Source organism: Rhinatrema bivittatum, chromosome 6 (assembly GCF_901001135.1).
Source record: "Rhinatrema bivittatum chromosome 6, aRhiBiv1.1, whole genome shotgun sequence".
Classification (NCBI taxonomy): domain Eukaryota; kingdom Metazoa; phylum Chordata; class Amphibia; order Gymnophiona; family Rhinatrematidae; genus Rhinatrema; species Rhinatrema bivittatum.
In genome coordinates, this window is record NC_042620.1 from 5,413,959 (window position 1) to 5,436,745 (window position 22,787).

Genomic DNA, 22,787 nt, shown 5'->3' on the forward strand with positions numbered 1-22,787 from the left:
ATCTGATCACTCATGTTTTCTTAAAATGCTAAACTCCCGTGTTCTCATCTACAAAAAAAGTTCTAAATGAACCATTCTATTTTTATCATTTATAATAAAATATATATAGAAGAACGAGGCTAGTTTCATATTATTGGTGCATGCCTCCACGGCCTTGCATCCTTCTTGTACTCTAATCATCAACTTGCCTCCTTCCTCCTTTTGTGCTTTTTATTTATTTTATAAAGTGATATAATACAAAAAAAATTTTTTAAAAAACAATTATAATCTCCACTGTGCATGAAAAAGGATAATCTAATTTATGTTTTTCTGTCGAATACTTCAATTACGCTATCCCCTTGCTTGTGGAAGATTATGTCTTAATCTCCGTTTGTATGCGCCTTACACCTTTCCTTTAAGTTCCCCAAAAGGGTTTTGTGAACGCCATGATCTTATATCTTAGACTACCAATGTCCAAATAAAAACTGTTAAAGACTTATCTCCCGACACAGCTGCGTTTCGTTCTTTCTTCGTCAGGGGAGTGTGTCCATTCCTGTTGTCTGTTCCTTGGTTAATCCAAAATTTATAGCTTGTTTATTATTTGTTCCGGCTGTCCGTCTCTCTCTCTGGCATATAAGCTCCGAGTGGCGGCGTTTTTTAGCGCTTCAACTGTGCTTTAAAAGCTAGTCAGCAGATCACACCTCGACCAATGGGGTTGGATGCGTGTAACGTGCTGCGTCATCCTCGCAAACGTTTACTGATTGGTGGACTCAAAGTAAAAACACCGCTTATCCCAAGTAAACATATATAAGTGCCCCTTCCTTTTTAGATTAAACTCGCCCATTCTACTTCTTCGTTTAATCCTCGTGGTGCCACGGTATTCAACCGAAAGATCCATTGTTGTTCAATGTAGTTCAATTTCGATTGTCCGCCCTAAATCACGTTGGGTACCTCAGGGCCCTATAGATCCACATATCATCACGTTTAAACATATGATCCTGAGAGATCTTGAAATCATGGAGAAGAAAGAAACACCTAGATATCATAACCTCACTAAGGAATTGAGGACAGCCCTACAAACATTATCTAATGAACGACAATTAGTAATTAAACCAGCTGACAAGGGAGGTGCCATTGTGGTACAGGACATTTCCACTTATAGAGCTACAATGTTACAGCATTTAGAAGATCAGAAATATTATCACATTCTGGACAAGGATCCCACCCAAACATTAATAGAGTCCATTCAAGATCTTACAGAAGAAGTGCCGTTTTTAACACTTAAGGAGAAACGATTTCTACAAAATAAACATCCTAAAATTCCATTGATATACTCTGTGCCAAAGGTACATAAAGAAATTATGCCTCCTCCGATAAGACCAATTGTTTCACTTCGAAACACAGTACTGGAGCCACCGGCAATTCTACATGACAAGATCTTACAATCAATAGTGGTTGGAGCAAAATCATATTTGAAAGACACAATTCAGTTTTTGAAGGAAATCGCAGAAGTTCAGATTACACATGGAGAATGTTGGTTGATTACTATGGATATCCAATCCTTATATATGCAAATACCGCAACAAGAAGCCATACAGGTTGTTATGACACAGTTGGCCAAAGAAAGGCAGCAGCGTATACCCCTACATTTTTTACAACAGCTTTTGGAATTAGTATTGACTAACAACTATTTCAGATTTGGTGATAAGTATTATCACCAATCCCATGGAATTGCTATGGGGTCATCGCTAGCACCTTCAGTTGCAAATATTTATGTAACTCAATTTGAGGAACAGCATGTTTACAAATCTCAATGGTGGTCCAAGATTAGATACTGGCGTCGATATATAGACGACGTCTTTTTGCTTTGGATGTCAACTAAAAAAGAATTGGATAAATTTCTACTGTGGATAAACTCAGTGGATGTGAATTTAAAGTTCACATCGGAGAGCAGTCTACAAAAAATTTCCTATTTAGATGTACTAATAGAACGAAAAGGACAAATATTGGAGACAACTGTACATCACAAGAAGACTGAGAGAAATACACTACTGAAATATCACAGTCATCATTCGTTGTCATTGAAGCAAGGATTACCGGCAAGCCAATTCTTTAGATATAAAAGAATCTGTTCCACCGCTGAAGAATTTGAAAGACAAGCAGAATATTTGAAGAACAAATTTAAGGATAGAGGATATCCTAAAAAAATCATAAATAGAGCATATAAAAGAGCAAAATATTCTGACCGTAATCAATTGCTCCAATATCGAAACAAGAAGGAACAAGGTAGATTAACCTGCATCATTCCTCAAAGTACAGCAACGGCATCCATTACAGCTTCCATAAGAAAACATTGGCCCATTTTATCAGTATATGAGGTTTTTGAAGAATTTCCATTAATAGCCACAACGAGGGGATCTAATATAAAAGACATGGTGGTTCATGCAGACATTATTAGAGAAACTGAAGAGAAAATCATAAGAGGAAATCACAGGGCATGTCAACGATGTGACATGTGCAAAACCACCATTGAGGGTAATGAATGGAAGGATCCCGTTACAGGATACTGTATAATGAGAAAAAGAGATACTGACTGTACATCAAAAAATGTGATCTATTTGATCCAGTGCCCTTGTCCTAAAAATTACATAGGTAGGACATCAAGAGTTATAAGAACTCGATTGATCGAGCATAGATCGAAATTAAATACAAAAACAGTGGAAGCACCGATGGTGCAGCATTGTATTGAACACGATCATGTGTTTGATCAATTAAGATGGACAGTCATTGACAAAGTGGACAGCAACAATACAGGTGGAGATGAAAGGAGGAAATTGAACTACATTGAACAACAATGGATCTTTCGGTTGAATACCGTGGCACCACGAGGATTAAACGAAGAAGTAGAATGGGCGAGTTTAATCTAAAAAGGAAGGGGCACTTATATATGTTTACTTGGGATAAGCGGTGTTTTTACTTTGAGTCCACCAATCAGTAAACGTTTGCGAGGATGACGCAGCACGTTACACGCATCCAACCCCATTGGTCGAGGTGTGATCTGCTGACTAGCTTTTAAAGCACAGTTGAAGCGCTAAAAAACGCCGCCACTCGGAGCTTATATGCCAGAGAGAGAGACGGACAGCCGGAACAAATAATAAACAAGCTATAAATTTTGGATTAACCAAGGAACAGACAACAGGAATGGACACACTCCCCTGACGAAGAAAGAACGAAACGCAGCTGTGTCGGGAGATAAGTCTTTAACAGTTTTTATTTGGACATTGGTAGTCTAAGATATAAGATCATGGCGTTCACAAAACCCTTTTGGGGAACTTAAAGGAAAGGTGTAAGGCGCATACAAACGGAGATTAAGACATAATCTTCCACAAGCAAGGGGATAGCGTAATTGAAGTATTCGACAGAAAAACATAAATTAGATTATCCTTTTTCATGCACAGTGGAGATTATAATTGTTTTTTAAAAAATTTTTTTGTATTATATCACTTTATAAAATAAATAAAAAGCACAAAAGGAGGAAGGAGGCAAGTTGATGATTAGAGTACAAGAAGGATGCAAGGCCGTGGAGGCATGCACCAATAATATGAAACTAGCCTCGTTCTTCTATATATATTTTATTATAAATGATAAAAATAGAATGGTTCATTTAGAACTTTTTTTGTAGATGAGAACACGGGAGTTTGGGAAGACATATATAGATATTTCTCATCACAAGCGGAGAAGGATACGAATTCTTAAAATGCTACACATCTTACACATTCTGCCAGGGATATGCAGACTTATGAGTACAACTACAAAAGTATGCTCATAAATTGGTTACCTGCATACCTTTATGCAAATTGAGCAGAGGTGTTTCAGGGGCTGGCGTTGGGGCTGAAACAGCACTTAATATGTATGTAACTTTGCGTGAGTGAATGTGTGCGAGTATTTTGCTAATTGCCCTGGTCTTTTCACTGCAAACTTGCGCACACAAGTTTGCTTTCAGAATACTTGGTAAAGTTTGCATGTATAATGTATATGGTGCCACTGAACATTACCCTCCCTTTCTGTATAATAAAATCTATCTGAAATACAAAAGTACATGTTTGTACCTTTTTTTCTTTTTTGATGCTGTTAGTATCAATATCCTATTAGGATGTCCTTGTAAGCTTAGAGGACTTACTATTTGGAGGATTTTAGTTTGAGTTTGTGGTTGTTGACCTACTGCTGGTTAAAAAAAAAAAAAAAAAAAGTCATTGAGTTCAGTGATTGATGAGGATTGGACCAGTCCCATTCTGATGCAGAGTTGGGTGGTTTTCAGTGTTTGAGAGCTGGATGAGGTTGTAGACAGAACAAATATAAATGTTGAAATAATCAAGAAAGCACTGACCCTTCAGGTACTCCACAGATGAGATCTCTGGATCAGCTTGGTTTGTGTGCCCATGAGAGGGACTGTGTTCTATTGGATAAGAAAGATTTGAACCATTTGAGGGCAGTGCTTTCAATAGCAGTGGGTAAAGGATATGGCCTGGCTCCCTTATGAAGAAAGGCTTAACAGGTTAGGGCTCTTTTAGCTTAGAGAAGAAGTTTAGGAAAGCATTACTGGATTGTAATGGTCAATAGACTTAAACTAGGGGACTCTCCATGAAACTAACTGGTAGCAGATTTAAAATAGTAAGAGTATGTTTTTTTATTTCAGTCAACATACACAATCTGTGGAATTAGTTGCTGTGGAGGATGTGGTTCAATTTAATAGCATAGCTGGGTTTAAAAAAGGTATGGACAAGTTCATTAATGCTTGTTAGCCAGCAAGGTGAGATGTCTGGGAATGAGTATATTTCCCAGTGACATGGACAGAGGAGCGTTGGTCTCAGCCACCATGGCACTGTTTATGTTCCACATTCTCATTCCTTTCTTATAGAGAGGGCTGATGTTTAGAAAAGCCAAAGGCCTATATTTAGTGAGCCTTTTTCAAATAGGCATAGAATGGGGAAAGAAGATTTAAGAACCTGATTTTAGGTCCCTATTTAAAGTGAACTCCAAGAAAACTAAGTTTTCAGCTGACAGTACATCTAAATGAGGCTTGCTATTCATGTGCCTAGATTTAGGCTCCTAAGTTAGGGTCTAGTGCTAAAAATCAACTGATCTCCCCCCCCCCCCCCCCCCCCCGCCACACACACACACACACATGCCTTAACTCCCACCCCCATAACCATCCAATGTTTAGGAACCTAAATTTAGGATCCTAAGTTTAGACACACTGCTCTGGTAAATTTTCAAAAGGGCCAATGTAAGAGCCTCATTTCCAAAGTAAGCCAGCTAAACCCTAGTTCTTATCAGAGAGAGATCTGATGTACGGGGAGGCATTGAGAGTAGAAATGCTGTAACTGCAGCTTATGCCACTAGTAACATGCCTTCTACCACTTCTAATGATGAATGCTTGAACCTAAAGCTTAAGGAAAAAATGTTTAATGTTTCTAGTTTATTTTCAGCATTGTTTGCAAAGAATTCTGCTCTTTTCTTGAATTTAACCCCTTCTGTTTCAGAAAACTTCACCTGTAGGTTAAAAAAGAGACCAGTGATACTCAAATTGGGGAGTGGAGGTGATGGGATTGGATATTTGGTTTGACAGAATGTTGATTTTAAAGTAACTTTACCTTTTCTGGTAGACGAGCTTAAATGTACCATAAAGAAGAAAATTGTTTGCATAACGCTGGAACAGATGATAAAGCACTCCTCCTTCCTGAATGTATAGGGACAATGAGGAAGGTACAAATAGCAGGGTATAAAGTAGTGCATGTGATTATGCATTTTAAGATATTTCCTAGCCATTAAATACAAGCCTTCCTAGCTCCTCTACAGCTAAACTGTTATGAACCAGATAAGAGTAAGTTCTGAGGCTGGACCGGACTTCTGCATCATCACTTTAAATCTTATCCTTCCTGCGTTATTTGCCTCCACAGACTTCAGTGACATTTCACCTGAGCTCTAAGAGAATTACCCCGATTCCATTGTTCTGTCTGAAAGTGCATGCTTCTTAGTGCTGGAGTGGATGCCCACTATCTGCTTTATAGGAGTTTGATAAAGGAAAATACTGATAGCTACGTTTGTGAGATTGCAATTATTAGATTCATATTTGCAAAATATAAGTTCTAAATTGTATCCAGGCAGAAAATTATGCCTATTAAAATAAATAAATTTTTGGTCATAGTAATTCCTCTAGAAATCTTAATTTTGGGGTTCTTGTATATGGAGAGAGGTTGTTTGTGGCTTCCATCTGAGTTGTTGGTTCTGTACATTCACTTGATGGAATGAGAAAATAATCTGTTTTAAAATCTGAGAGCCACAACCAAACTGCAAGACATGGTTTGTGTACGCTGCTTTAACTCTGGTATCCAGATTTCCTTCTTGTGGAATAAAGCACACATTTGTACTTTCTAAAGTGGTTAAAAGATAGAATTTTCTTTCATAATATTTTTCTTGTACCTTTCTGCATAATTCATGCTTTTAAAAAGTTTTTTAATCTGTATTAGAATAGTTTCAATATCTAATGCTTATAGGAGGCAACTTTCAGAGAGCCTGTACACTTAAGTACGCACACTAAAACTGCCTACATATGGTTAACACACATCCTCAGAGACTCTGTGTACTTGTAAAGTACATGGGCAATTTTAGCATGCAAGTGTTACTCATCTTCAGAGAACCTGTACACTTACACAGTGTGGGACAGATTTTCAAAGGGTTACGTGCATAACCCCCGAAAAGCTGCCCCTGCGCGCCCCGGGATGCGCGTATGTCACGGGGCTTCGAAAAAGGGGCGGGAAGGGGCAGTCCCGAGTCCTCCAGCACAGCAGCCTGTGCCGGGGTCTGCAGAGCCGGCAGATGTAACTTCTACAATAAAAGTTAGGAGGGGGTTTTAGATAGGGCGGGTTAGATAGGGGAAGGGAGGGGAAGGTGCGGGGGTTCGGAAGGAATGTTCCCTCCGAGGCCGCTGTGATTTCGGAGTGGCCTTGGAATGGAGGAAGGCTGCGCGGCTTGGCACGCACAAGTTGCACATTTGTGCACCCCTTTGCGCGCACGCCGACCCTGGATTTTATAACATGCGCGCGGCAGCTCGCGCATGTTATAAAATCGGGCGTAGATTTGTTCGCGCTGGGTTGCGCAAACAAATCTATGCCCGCGCGCAGGTTTAAAGATCTGCCCCTGTGTGTGTGTGTGTGTACTTAACACTCATGTGCAGCGAGCCTTTGCACTTTTAAAGTCACATAGAATTGATGGCAGAAAAGGATCAAAGTGGTCCATCTAGTCTGCCCATCAAGCTTCTTATGGTATGTGGGCAGTTTTAGCATGCAAATGTTAACTCCTCTTCAGAGAGAAAAAAACACAGGCATGTTCCCTTTGAAAATGATCAAAGCTGTGCACCTTAAAGGCACCCATGTAGGTTTCATCTGCTCTTTTGTATCTGCAAGTGTTATTTCCTTAACTGCACCTCTGGGATGCCTCCTTGCAGTCTCCCTAATGTGAGTGTGCTGTGGAGGCTTGCATGTGTTTTTAGTGAGGATGAGGGAATAACTTGCAGCAAAGTCATTTTATTTTGATCAATGACTTTGAACATTGTCCTCTCCATGTTTATTGCTAGTGATAGATGAATCTTTGAGATGGTTTTTAAAATAAAGGTTCAGAATTTAATAATTCTCTGTTCAATTGTCTAATAGTATTTTTGTGAGGTTCCTTTTCAAAATTTAGAGAACTCAGTGTTTGGAAATGATTCATTCCTCTTCATCCAGTCCAGACGAATAGGTTATGCTCACCAACCAGCAGATGAAGACAGACATCAACAGGTTTGCTGACATCACCCCTTATATGCATCTGTGCTGACCTTAGCCTGCCACTATTCTGTCTTCAGCAGATGGTAAGCAAACATCCCATGCCCGCCTATTAAGTTAAAAAGGAAAGATTTGGAGTCAGCTCTTTAGATGAAAGACTAGCTTTTTCACTGCCTCAGTTGAGCAAGGACCTTGGGTCCGGGATTGTAAGAGAGAGGCAGCTTCTGAGGTGAAAGCCTTCAGTTCCTTCCTTAGTTGAGCAAGCCTGGACCAGGGGGCTTCCAGAGGCAGGGCCAGTGGTCAACTAGAGCATCAGAAGTGGGCGGGGCAGTGGAGGTTTTGAATGCAGATAAGGGAGGAGACAAGGTGTAGGTTTTTGTTGCATATTTCTGATGTATTTAGTTCAGGGATAGCGGATGAGGAGGAGTTGAATATAAGCGTACGATATGTGTTTACGATATTTGAACATGGGGAATGGGTCAGTGCGGAGAGAACATAAGAACAGCATCATGTTTCCAACAGAGGCCAAAACCAGGCCACAAGAACCTGACAATTACCCAAACACTAAGAAGATCCCATGCTACTGATGCAATTAATAGCAGTGGCCATTCCCTAAGTAAAATTGATTAATAGCCATTAATGGACTTCTCCTCCAAGAACTTATCCAAACCTTTTTTGAACCCAGCTACTCTAACTGCACTAACCGCATCCTCGGGCAACAAATTCCAGAGCTTTAATGTGTGTTGAGTGAAAAAGAATTTTCTCCGATTAGTCTTAAATGTGCTACTTGCTAACTTCATGGAATGCCCCCTAGTCCTTCTATTATTCGAAAGTGAAAATAACCGAGTCACATCTACTCGTTCAAGACCTCTCATGATCTTAAAGACCTCTATCATATCCCCCCTCAGCCGTCTCTTCTCCAAGCTGAACAGCCCTAACACTATCAGAGAGAACGCTATCACTATGGGACGGCAGCAGACTCTTGCATCAACACAGTCCAGGGGTCTTTTCTTTGTCTAGCTTCCCTTCCTCCTCCCCCCCACCCCCACCTTTTATTTGGTGATTCTCCAAGAGCCTTAGTTAACCTGCTCTGCATGAGAAATAGTTTTTTTGGAAAAAAAAAAAGAGAAAATGTTGCAGCTCGCATTCCTTGGCTTTAATCGGGCCAGGGAAGGGCAGAGGTAGCTACTGAGCATTGTTTCATTGGAGTGCAGAGCCTGGATGAGTCACTGAAAAATCTTTTTTTCAGATTGTGTTTTGGTTTGTTTTTCTTTTACCTTGGGGAGGCCCTTGCTAACAGGCAGTGATAGATGCTGCAGAGCCTGGGAAGAAAACCAGACTCTGCACTGCTTGTAATCTGAGATAGATACAAGCCAAGGGTGGCTCGGAAGTGGGTCATTATTGTACTAAGGCATGGGGAGAGCTCCAGAACTCTGAGGTTTTTAGCTGCGGGAGGGTCCACGGCTGAGGACTTTGTCAGCAGCCTAGTCTGTTGGACCCCAAATGGCAGAAGCCACATCTTAATCACAGAGCACTAAAGGAGAGCTAGGGCCACCTCCTCTCAGCTCTAAAATCCATGTGCAGGTGGGAGCTGTGGTGAATTCTATGTCAGCAGCTTTTAAATGAGCAGTTTCAGCTCTTCCATCAATGGAGGCCTCCTCCTTAGCATGGTCTGTATTTTCAAAGCAGTTTTTTAAATGATTGCAAGATTTTTGCATGGGACAAGGAAGAGTCCCTGGGTCTGTCACGGTTCTCCCAGTACCTTTGGGCTCCACAAGGGACCAGAGCAGAAAGAGACCCAGCACGGAAGAGGAGAAATCAGTGGGAGGCAAAATTTCTAATTTGGAAGATTACCTTGAGAGCTTTAATAGGATCCAGCAAGGGGATAGTGAAGAGGAGTAAAAAGAAGAATATCCCCCTGAGGGTGGGGATGGTGTTTCTGTGTTGCATCTCTTTCATAATGAAGAGCTGGCCTCACTAATTTCCCAACTGCATATATGTAATATTGCAAAAAACATCTAAATTCTTCCCACGTCATAAGGTGGTTCAAGATTTGATTGATATGGAGTAGGTATTTCCAGAAGCAAATTTTAAGGGAGGTCGCTTGTTGGGCAAGTTGTATCCCTTGGTTCCCCAGGAGAAAGATTGTTTTCCCAGGGTGGATGCATTGGTCTTTTTGGTTTCCCGTCGATAGCAGGGCTGAATTAGCCATGCTGTCTGGGAGTGCGTCACGACCGGACAGTAGGCGGAGTTTTCTCAGTTAGTACAGAGTTTTGAACTCTGTACGGCTGCGCGGTGAGCTTCCCGCGCGATTGCCTTGTTTCTTCAGTCTCTTGTAGCCAAGCGAGATGTACGTGGAAAACGTTTTGGTAGAATCTGTATACTGTCTAGGGAGGTGGGAAGGAATCGCAAGGCTAATTCATCCTGCTATCTATAGATACACCGTTTACGGTAAGCAAACTTGCTTTTTCCAAGCAAAACATGATCCCAGTAGGAGGTGTTGACATAATAATTTTCAGGACAGAATAATAGACTATGCTTAAGCAGGCTTTTGAGGCCTTTAGCATGGCATTGCAATTTATAGCTTTATAGTGGCAAAATCTGGCTTGTATCTGGCGCAGCATGTACAAGAATTAGTGGAGGAATCTCCTCAGTTAGCAGATGCCTGCTTTGATTTGGTATGGTCATCTGCTAGAGGTATAGCATCCATAGTGGCTGTTAGACATGGAGTTTGCTGACCAGTTTCGCAACCAAAGAGGCTTCCTAAAACCAACTTGAAAAAGCTTCCCTTTAAAGGTTGGTTTTTATTTGGCGAGGATCTTCAGATGGCAGAGGCTTAGAGGAAGTCCAAAATGCCAAAACTACTGGAGGACATGTCAAAGGGTTCATCTCATGTTTTCCCATCCCTAAATAGGTTTCAGGATTCCAGGAGGTTTAGACCAGGTGGAGAATCCTAGTAGTTAGAAGTTTCAGATTTTTGGCAGATAAGTCCTTTCATTCCAGCAAAAGAGGTAAGGAAGGAGCCTCTAGGTCAGAATTCTCTCAAACCTCTCAATGAGGGTATGGGGTGTGCTATCACTGATTCCAGAGATAGATGGTCATCTGCCCCTTTTTTTTTTTATTGGAGGTGGGCCCAAATAATTTTACACTAGCGGGAGGTCATTTGAGATGGTTATGCTCTGGAATTCTCCCATCCGATTTCAGATGCTTTTATAGTTTCCTCCTGTTGTGCTCCACCAGAAAGTGGGACGCTGCAAAAATTATGCAGAAGAGGCTACTTTATATTAGAGTAGTAGTGCCTATTCCAAAGGATCAGTAGGGACTAGATTGGTTTTCGGTTTACTTTGTGGTTCCCAAGAAAGAAGGATCCTTCCCTCCCATTCTGGTTCTAAAGCAGATCAACAAATTCCTGAAGGTAATTTGCTTCAGAATGGAAAGTTTGAAGTCTGTGATTGTGGTGGTGCAGAAAGGAAAATTCCTGGCCTTCTTGAATCTTACAGAAACTTACCTTCACATGCCAATAAGGAAAGATCATCAGTTCTTCCTTTGTTTTGCAGTTCTGAGGTGGCATTTTTAGTTTCAAGCCCTGCCTTTTGGCTTAGCTACCACTCCAAGGATCTTTTCAAAAGTAGTGGCTGTAGCACTGTTCAAAAAAGGAATTTTGGTACATCCTTATCTAGACGACTGGTTAATAAGGGTGAAGACATTTCAGGAAGGTTTAGTGACTACCCAAAAAGTGGTTCAGTTTTTACAAGACTTGGGTTACATAATCAATTTTGCCAAGAGCAGTTTGCAGCCTTCTCAGACTGTGGAGTAGCTGGGAGTGTTTGACACCAAGCTAGGCTGAGTCCAGCTGACGAAACATCGAATTCAGAAGCTGCGTCAGCAGATCCATATGTTGTCTGTCAGGAGCCTGATGGTGTGGAGTTATCTGCAGCACCTTGGATCCATGGCAGTGGCATTGGACCTGGTACCATGGGCAAGGGCGCATATGAGGCCGCTTCAGAGAGCTCACATCTCTAAGTGGGATCCCCAGTCTCAGGACAATTCCATTAAACTGGTACCAGAGTCTGTCAGGATGAACTTGCAATGGTGGCTAGATTACAGAAACTTAGGTTAGATCTCAAGCTCCCATCCTGGGCAATAGTGATAACTGATGCCAGTGCCTAGGAGAAGTGAGACATGATCTTTAAACTCTAGAAGAGGCAACATGAACTATCAATCAGTTTGGAAGCCAGGGCAATTCGTCTGGCTTTGCAGACTTTTTACCTTTGAGAAGGGGTCAGGCAATGAGAAAAGTGCCTGATAATGCCATCTTATTTATTATTTTAGATTTTTATATAGTTTGTCTTGTTTAACATGTGTTCACTACTTGTTGATTGTTTGATAGTGTATATTGGCCTTTTTGCTTTGGTGATGTATTTAATTGTGCATGTTTATTTTTTGAGCAGCTGCAGACCTTGATTTCAGGGGCAAATAAATGCCAATAAATGAGGAACCAGAAACCAGAGGGTTTCTGGTTCCTTTCTCCAGCAGCTTTCAACTGGATTGTGGCCAAATGGGGCCTTCCAACAATGGACCGCATGGTGACCTTCATCAATGGAAAAGTAGAAATGTATTTCAGCCGGCAGCAACAATTACTTGTCTGGGGTGAATGCTCTATTTCAGAGTTGGCTGACAAAAGCAGTTGTGTGTGTGTGTTTCCTCTGTGTACCATGATAGAGTGATTCTGAAAATTTCATGTTTATCCAACTCTTTTCGGCGAATTCAGCGGGACCGGAGGTGCGAGGCCTGCGCAGCCGGCGCCGAGACCCACCGGGGTAAGGCCCTTAAACGCACCCTCACCCCGGCAGACCTCCGTGCCGACCACGAGGCGCCGATCCCAGCGCACCGGCTCCTCCTTCAGCCCTCCTCCGGGCCGACAGCCAATAAAAAGACCCGCAGCGCAGCCAATCACGGCAGGGCCAGGAGCCCTTTGAACTTACCCCCGGCGGCGGAAAAAATCCTCTTTTCGGCGAATTCAGCGGGACCGGAGGTGCGAGGCCTGCACAGCCGGCGCCGAGACCCACCGGGGTAAGGCCCTTAAACGCACCCTCACCCCTGCAGACCTCTGTGCCGACCACGAGGCGCCGATCCCAGCGCACCGGCTCCTCCTTCAGCCCTCCTCCGGGCCGACAGCCAATAAAAAGACCCGCAGCGCAGCCAATCACGGCAGGGCCAGGAGCCCTTTAAACTTACCCGCGACGGCGGAAAAAATCCTCTTTTTGGCGAATTCAGCGGGACTGGAGGTGCAAGGCCTGCGCAGCCGGCGCCGAGACCCACCGGGGTAAGGCCCTTAAACGCACCCTCACCCCGGCAGACCTCCGTGCCGACCACGAGGCGCCGATCCCAGCGCACCGGCTCCTCCTTCAGCCCTCCTCCGGGCCGACAGCCAATAAAAAGACCCGCAGCGCAGCCAATCACGGCAGGGCCAGGAGCCATTTAAACTTACCCGCGGCGGCGGAAAAAATCCTCTTTTCGGCGAATTCAGCGGGACCGGAGGTGCGAGGCCTGCGCAGCCGGCGCCGAGACCCACCGGGGTAAGGCCCTTAAACGCACCCTCACCCCGGCAGACCTCCGTGCCGACCACGAGGCGCCGATCCCAGCGCACCGGCTCCTCCTTCAGCCCTCCTCCGGGCCGACAGCCAATAAAAAGACCCGCAGCGCAGCCAATCACGGCAGGGCCAGGAGCCCTTTAAACTTACCCGCGGCGGCGGAAAAAATCCTCTTTTCGGCGAATTCAGCGGGACCGGAGGTGCGAGGCCTGCGCAGCCGGCGCCGAGACCCACCGGGGTAAGGCCCTTAAACGCACCCTCACCCCGGCAGACCTCCGTGCCGACCACGAGACGCCGATCCCAGCGCACCGGCTCCTCCTTCAGCCCTCCTCCGGGCCGACAGCCAATAAAAAGACCCGCAGCGCAGCCAATCACGGCAGGGCCAGGAACCCTTTAAATCATCCACATCGCCTAGGCGTCGCACACCGTGCGTCGCACGCCGAAGGAGCACTGTGCTCCTTCGTGCAGACCCGAGGGAAGACCACAGCAGACTATCCAGGTCAACAGTACCCACACAACTGAGGACTGACCACCTGCGAACTGCAGCCGATAAACCGCAGTAAGTGCTGAGCAACGCCAAAGTACAAAATACCACCCCTACAAACCCTCCTCTCTCACTCAAAGATATATCTCTCTAATTCAAAGATTCCTACCATCTGAATGCACACTCCAGGTTCAAAAGCTAACTACCTCTATATCCAATAGCTCACACCATCAAAGTTATCCCAGCCTCTACCCCTTCTCGAAACCAAACATGGCAGGTTCACCCATTCCAATCATTCACAATGTCAAGAGATCATCTGCAAAAAATCAGGCCTTACCATACCCCTCACAAAAAAAGATTCATTCCTATCATCATCTCGCCTTTAAACCAACTACTAGGCCTCTCACTTTTCACCCTATCGCTGCTAAACGCACAGTCTTTGACTAAGAAAACTCACCTTCTACATGATTATCTTCAGGAAACAAACACCGACGTATTTGCAATTACAGAAACCTGGTTAAAACCAGAAGACATCGCTACAATCAACCAACTCCCCACCCAAACTTACAATATATTCTCTATCCCAAGACTCAAAAAAAGAGGAGGTGGTCTTCTTCTTGCAGCAAAAAAAACACTGGGAATGTTGTTGCAAACTTCAATATCCTCCCATTCTTTAGAATTCGCAGTCTTCAGATCCTCTCATCTTCAAATCGGGTTAATATACGCCACCCCAGGATACCTTGAAACTGATCCGTCACCTCTGATTGAAAATATAGTAAAACACTTCAACTCCGCCATTCCAGCGATCATCCTGGGGGATTTCAATCTCCATGTAGATGTATCCCCCCTCTCTTCTAGTTGTGAAACCTTCCTAAACACACTAAACTTCATGGGTTTCAAACAAATAATTAAAGAACCCACACACAAAGCAGGTCATACGTTGGACCTCATTTTCATAAACCAGGAAATTACCCATTCCCCTCACCCTACATGCACACCAGTGCCATGGTCAGACCATATGCTGATCAACACCGTACTTAAGATAAACCTTCCTACCACCCCAGGAAGGCAGAATACCTCAATCCAATTCAAGAAAATTTGCAGCCAGGAAACACTCAGCAATTGCCTATCAGATGAATTCAACCAACTAGACTTGACAAACGTGGAAGCAGCCATTTCGTCGTGGAACAACATTACCAAAAAAGTGGCAGACTCCACATGCCCAACTATCACCAAAGCTCATCAAGCAAACAAGGACAATAGAAAACCTTGGTACACACCAAATCTAAAATCCTTAAAACAAGATCTCAGAAAAAAAGAACAACACTGGCGGAAAAACCCTACATCTACCAACATCACAGCATTCAAGTCCACGATGCACCTTTACAGAATATCCATCCTCCAAGCGAAAAGAAACTTTTACTCGCAAAAACTTCACCACTTCATCTTCGACCCCAGGGCGCTTTTTTCTTTGGTATCATCACTCACTAAACCCGCATTGACATCCATACCAGATGATAAAGCAGCAAGCAAAGCAGAAGAATTGGCAACCTACTTTAAAAATAAGATCCCAAAACTCCTAACTCAGTCCAAGAACAATATCAATACTTCACCAGTTACACCTCGAGCTGCTGCCCCATCACAAAAGGCTAGCCTTAGAGAATTCGAACCGACCTCGTCTTTAGAGATCGAAAATATTCTAAAAAAGCTCAAACCTTCTTCACACCCTCAGGACTCCATACCCACCAATCTACTCATCGCTTGCGCTAAAAACATCTCCAAACCCATTGCACAAATCATCAACTGCTCCTTCTCCCAAGGACTAGTACCTGACCCTCTAAAAATGGCAATCGTAAAACCACTTCTAAAAAAATCTAATCTTTCTCCAGAAAACCCATCTAATTATCGCCCAGTTGCAAATCTACCATTCATCGCAAAGATCTTGGAACGAGTTGTAAACAAACAACTAACTGAATACCTAAACGACCACAACATTCTTTCTCCAGCACAGTTCGGCTTCCGCCAATCACGAAGCACGGAATCTCTCCTTATTTCACTAACGGATTCCATATTACTAAATCTGGAAAACCGGCACCCTTGTCTTCTCATCCTACTAGATCTCTCGGCAGCATTTGACACGGTCAATCATAACACATTAATAGATCGTCTGTCAGACATTGGAATCGGAGATGAGGCCCTCAAATGGTTCAAATCATTCTTACAGAACAGACAGTATAAGGTCAAGGTCAACAATGAAGTATCTCAACCAGTCACCTGCACCTTGGGAGTCCCACAAGGATCGTCACTCTCTCCAACATTATTCAATATATACCTTCTCCCACTCTGCCAGCTCCTCATTAAACTAAATCTCATACACTACTTATACGCAGACGATGTGCAGATAATGATTCCTATTACTGAATCTCTCCAAAAAACTCTGGACTTCTGGAACTCTTGCAAACAAGCCATCAACAACTTGCTCACTAGCCTTAATCTGATTCTAAATCAAAGCAAAACAGAATACCTCCTTATCTCCCAAGACGGAACCTACACACATCCCAGTACCATCCTGTCTACTCAAGTAACAATGTCCACTCAAGTCAGAAATCTAGGGGTTATCCTTGATAATCAAATGAATTACAGATCCCTCATAAATAATATTGTAAAGGATGGATTCTTCAAATTACAAGTTTTGAAAAGGCTGAGACCTCTCCTCCATTTCCAAGATTTCCGTTTAGTGCTTCAAGCACTCATTCTCACGAAAATAGATTATTGCAACTCACTTCTACTAGGCCTCCCCGCTAACGCCATAAAACCTCTACAGATGCTGCAAAACGCAGCAGCAAGGATCTTAACCAAGTCCAACAAAAGAGACCACATATCACCCATTTTGAAAAGCCTACACTGGCTTCCCGTTAAATTCAGAATACTTTTTAAAGTGCTCTCAATAATCCACAAGGCACTACACAACTTGGCACCACTCGAGCTCAAAATACCCCTCCAATTCCACACATCCACCAGACCAGTAAGACAAGCCTATAAAAACAACCTGCACATACCACCGATGAAGTCAGCATTAAGCAAAAGAGCCTTCTCCACAGCGGGCCCCAAAATCTGGAACACTCTCCCACCAGAACTCAGATCAGTGCAATGCTCATCTACTTTTAAAAAAAAGACTCAAGACTTGGTTATTCAACCAAGCATTCCCATAACAACAACCCGCGGAACATCCCTGCCAATGATCCTCTCAGTGGTAATCCACCTGAGAGCTATTTAGATCATCTATAGAACACACATAAACTTGGGCAGTCGAGGATCATAACCTAGTCTTATAATTAGCACTGTTTATTCAACCTACATTAGGCACTGTATCTTTTACTTATGCCTACATTAGGCAATGTATCTTTTACTGGTTAACCCCATATATACCTATCCAAGTTATATCATCCTGTTCATTGTAAGACATTTACCTGTAAATGTGATTGTTCTGTTATAATGTAAACCGAGTTGATCAGTAATTCTGTTATTGGAAAGTCGGTATATAAAAATGCTAAATAAATAAATAAATAAGTCTGGTGTTTATTATAGCTCTAGGCTGGCCTCTGCGTCCTTGGTTTGCAGACCTCATGTGGCTGTTAAACGGACAGCCCTTAAGCCTTCCATCTTATCTGCTCTCTCTCAAGGGCTGGTACTACACAAAGATACAGATCCTTGCAACGCCTCACTTAGTGAAAAGAGTTTAGGTAGGGCATGATGAATACTCTTCAGAGCTAGGAAGTTTTCTGCTTCAGTAGCTTATCTGAAAATTTGGAGAGTCTTTGAGGTTGGTGCACCAGAATCCCAGGAAAGTATCAGTGCTAGAAGATTGGGCATCCAAATGGCAGATGAAATTTAATGTGGACAAGTGCAAGGTGTTGCATATAGGGAAAAATAACCCATGCTATAGTTACACGATGTTAGGTTCCATATTAGGAGCTATCACCCAAGAAAGAGATCTAGGCATCATAGTGGATAATACTTTGAAATCGTCAGCTCAGTGTGCTGCAGCAGTCAAAAAAGCAAACAATGTTAGGAATTATTAGGAAGGGAATGGTTAATAAAACGGAAAATGTCATAATGCCTCTGTATTACATAATAACATAAGAAATTGCCATGCTGGGTCAGACCAAGGGTCCATCAAGCCAGCATCCTGTTTCCAACAGAGGCCAAACCAGGCCACAAGAACCTGGCAATTACCCAAACACTAAGAAGATCCCATGCTACTGATGCAATTAATAGCAGTGGCTATTCACTAAGTAAAATGGATTAATAGCAGTTAATGGACTTCTCCTCCAAGAACTTTTCCAAACCTTTTTTTGAACCCAGCTACACTAACTGCAGTAACCACATCCTCTGGCAACAAATTCCAGAACTTAATTGTGCATTGAGTGAAAAAGAATTTTCTCCGATTAGTCTAAAATGTGCTACTTGCTAACTTCATAGAATGCCCCCTAGTCCTTCTAGTATCCGAAAGTGTAAATCGATTCGCATCTACTCGTTCAAGACCTCTCATGATCTTAAAGATCTCTATCATATCCCCCCCTCAGCCGTCTCTTCTCCAAGCTGAATAGCCCTAACCTCTTCAGCCTTTCCTCATAGGGGAGCTGTTCCATCCCCTTTATCATTTTTCTCGGGAAAACTTTTTCTCGGGAAACTTGTTAAAAAAGTGAGTTTTGTTTGCTTTTTCTTCCTGTGCTGGGTTTCTCTTTGGTTCCTACTCCTTTCTCGGTCAGTAGCATTTTTTCATGCTTCTCCCTAACCCGCGGGTTGTCATGCCTTTTGCGGTCCCCGGTGAGCCTCATGGCGGCCTCAGGCTTCCGTCAGTGTCTCCATTGCCCAAGGATTATGCCTAGGGGGTATCGCACAATGTTTGGGGCTGCGAATTGTGCGCTCAAATGACCCCCAAGAGCATGTCTGACCAGGTTGGATAAGATGGAGAAGGATTTTGGCTCAGGTAAATCCGAACCCTCTACTTCGGCATCATTGTCATTGACGCCAAAGAACTGAGGGGAACAGTTTGTCCTCTATCCCTCGGTTACCGCTCCTCCCCCAAGGCTTGCAGGAGGAAAAAGGCTCCAGGGATCGCCCAGTCTCGGTCTCCTCCAAATTATGGACTTCAGGATCAACGTCCTTGATGCCGGGGAAAGATCAGGCCGAGCAAGGTGGGAGGTCTCTAAAGCACAGTCACCAGTCCCCATCTGCACACGGGGCCGGGCTCAGGCTGGCTCCGGTGCTTGTTGCCTTACCCCAGAAGCATCCATGGCAAGAGAAGGCTCTATCCATCCTTCGTCGATGCCGGTGGCCCGAGGCTGTCCACACCGGTTCTGGTGCCGAACGTCAGAGGAGTTGCCCTCTTCCCTTCCTCTTAGCTTGCCCTTTCATCGGAGGCTTTTTAGGCGGAGTTGGAACATCAGGTGCGCCTGCAGTAGAATGTGCGTTGCACAACAGGGAGCCAGTGCTCCTGCCACCTGAGCCAGCACCTTCCCCGACTCCGGTGTCTACGGTGATGCCGCCCACTGTACCAGGGCTGAAGCCATTGTTGAACCCTCTTGATATCCTCCTCGGAGATCTCACAACTCAGTTACTGCTGGCACCACACGATTTCTTGGGCCATTGGGCACCAAAACGTAAGGCATCCAGACTTGTCCTAATGGGGAATTTGTCAGAGGACGAGGACCCATCAATGCTTCTGCTCCATAGGGCCCTCGTGCCCCCCGTCCGGCACTGCTGGGACCTGGGCCTTCGGGTCCCTCGATGCCCCTGGGTTCCTCAGATACGCCCAGCACTCCCTGGCCCCCATCTCTGGGTGGCCGAGATGAGCCTGAGGACTTGTACAACCTCTATAGGGGAGGACATCTCTGATGCTTCATCGGTGAATTCTGATGATCTTCTGTCAGTTCCTTCCCTCTGAGGAGTGCTGCCCTTCTCTGCCAGAGGACTTAATCTTCACAGGGTTCATTCAGGCTATGGCTGAAGCCATCCCCTTTCAACTTATGATGGAGGAAGATGCCTGCCATAAGATGTTGGCGATCCTCCAGTTCGTGGATACCCCAAAGGAGGTTGTAGCGGTGCCTGTTTCCCAGAATTTCAGAGAGCTCTTGCTTTGGCTCTTGGAGCACCCCCTCTCTATGGCCCCGGTGAACTGGAAGGCCGATGAGGTGTACCTGGTACAGCAGACTGAGGCTTCAAGAAGTGCCACTCCCTCACCAATCATTGGTAGTTGAATCTGCGCTAAAGAAGGCTAAGAGGTCGAAAACCCATGCCTCAGCCTCTCCTGGCAAAGACAACAGAGCATGGGATGTTATGGGGAGGAGAGTGCTTCAGGGCTCCATGTTGTGGCCCATATCGCCTCCTACCTTTTGTATATGACCCAATATACCCTTAATACCTGGAAACAAGTCCAGGAGGTTGCGGATGGTCTGGCTCAGCAATCTCAAAAGGCCCTTATAACGCTTGTCCAGCAGGGCCTGGAATGTAGCAAACTACCTATGATGATTTTGAGACAGTAGGCCGAGTGGCAGTGGCCAGCATTTCTGCGTGGCATAGTGCCTGGCTTCGTGCCTCGGACATCTGTCCAGAGGTACACGACCAGCTAGCTGACTTGCCTTGCACCTGGGAATAACCTGTTTGGTGACAAGGTCAAGGAGGTGGTCGCACAGCTGAAGGACCACCATGAGACTCTCCAGCAGTTCCCATCTTCACCGGCATCTTCTAAGAGGTCGTCCTGGCCAGGGCCATGGAGGTCATTCTAGAGGCCGCGGAAGTACTACCCTCCAGCCCCTCACTCTCAGCCACAACAGGCCAGCGCCAGGGACAGATCTCGCAGACTGCGGGGCCCTAGGCCTCAGCCAGCGCCCCAGGGCTTTGACTGGATGCAAGGGAGTATGACAGTCGCCACTTCAGGTACCAGAGGACCCACCGGTTGGGGCAGACTCAGTTTCTTTGTGGACCAATGGCCAGCCATGACGTCGGATCAGTGGGTCTTGTCCATCATCCGTCACGGTTACGGGTTGAATCTTGTGGCTGTTCTGCTGGCTTCTCCCCATGCCTGCAGTGGGGTCCTGACTCGTACCCAAAAGTGTTCTGAGGGGAGCTCTCATCGCTTTTAGTGGCCAGAGCAGTAGAATCTGGCCCTTGGGAGCAGCAGGGATGGGGGTTTTACTCCCGTTTATTTTCTAATTCCAAAGAAAACAGGAGGCCTCCATTCCATTCTCGATTTGCGAGCCTTGAATAGATTTCTTAAGAGAGGTTCAAAATGGTATCCTTAGGCATCTTGATTTCCCTCTTACGAAGAGGAGACTGGCTTTGCTCCCTCGACCCAAAAGATGCATTTACCCACGTCGAGATCCTCAGCTCTTGTGACCGGGATCTTCGCTTTGTGGTAGGCCGTCAATATTTTCAGTACGGCATGCTCCTGTTCAGCCTGGCCTCCATGCTCTGGGTCTTCACACATTGTTTGGCCGTGGTGGGTGCCTATCTACGCCAGCTGGGAATCCAGGTCTTTCCATACCTGGACAACTGGATGATCAAGAGCAGCACGCAAATGGGGGCAGCCTGGTCTCTATGCTCAACCATTCGGGTTTTGGAATACCTAGGGTTTCTAATCAGTTACCTGAAATCCAGTCTCTGTCCATCATCATGGCTGGATTTCATAAGAGCCATGTTGGATGCATCACAGGCAAAAGCCTCTTTGCCCCGTGTCAGGGTGCATGCACTGCTATCCCTGGTGGAGGAGGTTCAGAAGTGCCAGCAGGTCTCTGTGCGGCATATGCTGTAGCACCTGGGGCATATAGCCATGACGGTCCATGTCATCCTATTTGCCTGCCTGCAGATGCGTCGAGCCCAGTGGACTCTATGCTCCCAATGGTGACAGGCCATTCAGGGCCTTCAGGTCTGCATTCGGGTTTCCCCTCTCTTAGGGCCTCCCTGGCTTGGTGGAGGTCCCCATCCAGTCTGGAGCGGGGGGTCCTTTTTAGGCACCTTCACACCAGGTTGTGCTTACCATGGTTGTGTCCCACCTGGGCTGGGGTGCCAATATAGAGGGCCTCTGCACCCAAAGTCTGTGGACAGCTTAAGATGCTCTGTGTCAGATAAACTTCTTAGAGCTGAAAGCACTCTGCTATGCGCTGTGGGCCTTCCGAGATCGGCTGTCCAGCAAGGTGATCCTCATTCGGACAGACAACCATAAGATATGCCATACTGGGTCAGACCAAGGGTCCATCAAACCCAGTATCCTGTTTCCAGCAGTAGCCAATCCAAGTCACAAGTAGCTGGCAAGTACCCAAACAGATCACAAGCTACTATTGCTTATTACTGTCATAGCAGTTTATGGATTTATCCTCTAGGAACTTACCGAGGTGGCGATGTGGTACATAATCAAGCAGGGGGCCACCAGGTCCTTCCTCCTTTGTCGGAAAGCAGTGCAGCGCTGGAGATGGGACCTGTCTCAGGGGATGTAACTCTGGACAGTGTACTTGGCCGGTGTGGAAAACACCCTAGCAGACAGGCTAAGTTGCACCTTCCAACCCCACGAGTGGTCCCTGAAACAGGAGGTGGCAGACCAGATTTTCTATCTCTGGGGAACCCTAGACGTGGATCTGTTTGCCTCCCCCTGCAACAGGAAAGTTCCTCTATGCTGTTCCCTATCCAGGTCAGATGGTTGGCCAGCCAGCCAGCCATAGACGCCTTTGATCTCCATTGAGGAGAGGACCTCCGGTATGCATACCTTCCACATCCGTTGGTAATGAAGACTCTCTTGAAGCTTTGCCAGGAGCGGGGGACTATGATCCTTGTAGCCCCCCATTGCCCAAGGCAAGTCTGGTTCCTGCTTCTGTGGGATCTCTCCCGGTGGGACCCAGTTCATCTGGG

The 22,787-nt window shown here is 45.0% G+C and overlaps 1 protein-coding gene across 2 annotated transcripts in view; it reads left to right on the forward strand.

Moving 5' to 3' along the window:
* DNAJB2 (DnaJ heat shock protein family (Hsp40) member B2) overlaps positions 1-22,787 on the forward strand; it is a 497,647-nt gene that overhangs the window by 328,199 nt on the left and 146,661 nt on the right. The window contains exon 11 of one of the 2 annotated variants that reach the window (XM_029605002.1): positions 5,940-6,721. The exons of the other annotated variant lie outside the window; for it this stretch is intronic. The gene's annotated coding sequence lies outside the window, so the exon portion shown is untranslated. Of the gene's footprint in view, positions 1-5,939; positions 6,722-22,787 lie in introns of those variants that run through there. 2 annotated transcript variants of the gene reach the window in all.